This window comes from Anneissia japonica, unplaced genomic scaffold (assembly GCF_011630105.1).
Source record: "Anneissia japonica isolate Jap-2015-1 unplaced genomic scaffold, ASM1163010v1 scaffold287724_len41213_cov101, whole genome shotgun sequence".
Classification (NCBI taxonomy): domain Eukaryota; kingdom Metazoa; phylum Echinodermata; class Crinoidea; order Comatulida; family Comatulidae; genus Anneissia; species Anneissia japonica.
In genome coordinates this window covers 7,781-10,740 of record NW_022735258.1, presented here as the reverse complement: position 1 = coordinate 10,740, position 2,960 = coordinate 7,781, and positions in this window count along the sequence as shown.

The following is a 2,960-nucleotide window of genomic DNA, read 5'->3' as shown; positions in this document are numbered from 1 at the left end:
GACATATTTTTGGAAATTTGATAAAATAGGGTGATAGATTAGACATTCAGGAGTCACATAAGCTAAAAATCTCAATTTTGAAAAAAAATGTACTTAATGCCTTTTCTCAGAGCAGGGCAGTATACTAAGCTTTGTCTTTTTTTCGTACGAGTGGGGTACTTTCAAGTAGTCAGTTATTTGTATGAAAATCACAGTATATCAATTTCAATCCTGGTTCCAAAAATCTTTCTACTGATACATATCTCATTGGAATTGTGTGATTGGACGTACAAAAGTCTTTTGACTCTGTAAGTTGAAATATTTTCAACTTAATTCAATTCAATTCAATATACGACTTTATTTCCGATAATAAGCTCTCTCACTTGGGATTTAAATCAGTAAAATGGTTCAGAGATTAATCTACCCGTAAACAAATAGTTGATATAAATAGTATAAAATCAGAAAAGAAATTAGGTGGGGTGTCCGCAGGTAACTCTTCTTTGTCCCTTTCATTTTATCGTCTAAATTAATAACATGCCCTCTTCCATTTACGATGATTGTTAGATGCTCCATTATGCAGACGATGGTGCAATCATGTATGCATTTTAAAAACCCTTTGCATCTTTCTGAAGAGTAGGGGGTTACCCCGATGCTATGGTTCATTTTAGCCCCTGTCGTTGTGGCATGATATGAACATGTAGCTACTATAAGCGCCTCTTTACGGCTGATAGGTTGTCACAGACCACCACCATACGCAATTCAACACAATTAAGCTGCAAGTTATGGGTTATTCTTCTACCTTCTAGGCCTACATTTACCTTTATACCAGACTCCACCTGCATAATTGAGGATAGCGCTATAAACGTCTATAGAACATTTACATAATAAATCAAGATTACCGATTACACTATAAATAAATCGACTTTTTGAATAACAAATTGGTAAAGATTTTATTCGTTTTACGTCGTATTTATAACTATCTAAAGTTTTATTATTTTTCATTTATTTATCTGGTTTATACCATTTTCTAGAGACAGTTTTGTTAGGTGTTTTATAACTAAATCGTAACATCCACTCCTTTGCGTACTTTCGTGAAATATTAACGTTTTTTTTAACATTTAGTGTTCATTATGTGCCTTCTAATAATTCGCCATACCTTTCTTCTTATCACTGCATCATTATCCTGATTCTTGTGATTTCACCTCTTTATCAAATCAACATTTTTTTGGAAACAAATGTTTTGCAAGCAGGGTATCTTAAAACCTTAAAGTCCGTCACCAACATCACGAATAAATTGCAGGTTGAGATCCATGGCTAAATGGAAAAAAGGATTAGCCTTTATCTTGTGATTAATCTCGTAGGTTTTCACACCTACACATAAGCAATCCTTGACTAATGCACATTTATTTTATAATGTTATGCCATAATTTATATAGTGGGCTACGAATAATGTTGTATTTCATGATTATGAACATTTTCACGCTTTTCCCGTTAACATTGGATAACTACTTACGAAGATATGATATTAATCACTGTTTTTGGTACGGTTTTAGTCAGCTATTCAATATAATACCTTACACCCCTCTGCCGGTAGCCATTCAAGCAAGGCATTACGTCTTATCAGCCAGAGATGAATAGAAACGCATTTGCCAAGAAGATGCAATTGTTTGTGGGCCTATGCTATATTACTATAATTATAAGGAGGTGTTCTGATGGATTTTTTTAGGGACCTATGTATTATACACATTATATATATACAAATATTATTGTTATTATTATTAGCATATATTATTAGTATATAGCAAGCAAGAGAAACGTTTTATTTATTTTATAGTCTTCTGTGTACCTATAGTACCTATGTTGACTTTTTTTAAAACTTATTTTTTCTTTTTTTTTGTGCATGTTAGGATTGTATATGTTATTGTCATTTTCTTTTTATGACCCTAATATGCTCATCTGTGTTCGGATTTTTTTTTCTATTTGTAGCAAACTTTACATTGTTGTCACAGTAAATCTTTGAATATACTGTAGCTTGCTATCAATTAATCATGTCCTAATGTCTATTTGTGGGAATGGTCAACAAACAATTATTTAACATTAATTTGGTAGTTAATTTCAGTAAACATTGTAACATGTATGTCACAAATAACTTTAGAAGGCTGTTTACTTGAAATAATGTTTATCTACTTTCACTCAATAGACTTTTTGAAATGTAGCAAGATCTACACTATGGTTTTCTGCAGTTTCATTTCCGTGTTGATAGGCGGCCCAGTGTAAAACAGGACACACATCTGGGTTACCCTCCAAAAATAACAGTTATTAGTCAGGAAATAATCATTATTAGGAAAAGTTAACTATAAAGTATTAATTTTTTCCTAGTAAAATTTTAATAACTTAATACATGAAAGTATTGTAACAATTATGATTTATTAGTCAGTCAATTATGGGTACTCAGTGCTACAATATTTTTTTCTAATTACATCATATGCTTTATAATTATTTGGGTGATTCCATGGTAACCGACATTACAATTCATGTATATACACATCTCATGTCCAAGAGTTAGACAAAACATGAGGGCAGGAAAATAGGCTATAAAACTTTGATTAGAGCATTGCTTTGGCCTTTTTTTTCGACTTATGCGTAAAATATAAATGGTTGAACTAGAATTAGAATTACGTAACTCTAACGTGCAAGTAACGACACTACGATGTATTCAAATACCTATTTTAGAATAAATTAGAGCTACGATATTAAACTAAGCATTTGACCTTAGACTGTTTGAGAAATTAGAATTGGAATTACGTAACTTTAACGTGCCAACAAGTTACGACACTAGTATGTATTCAAATACCTATTTAGAATGAATTGACTCTAATGTGCATAAGTTATAAGCAAAGGTGTGTAAACCTCAGGATATCTGAATTCGGTTTTTTTTTGTTTTGTTACATTAAAGGTGTCGTATTGAATACGAAGAAACA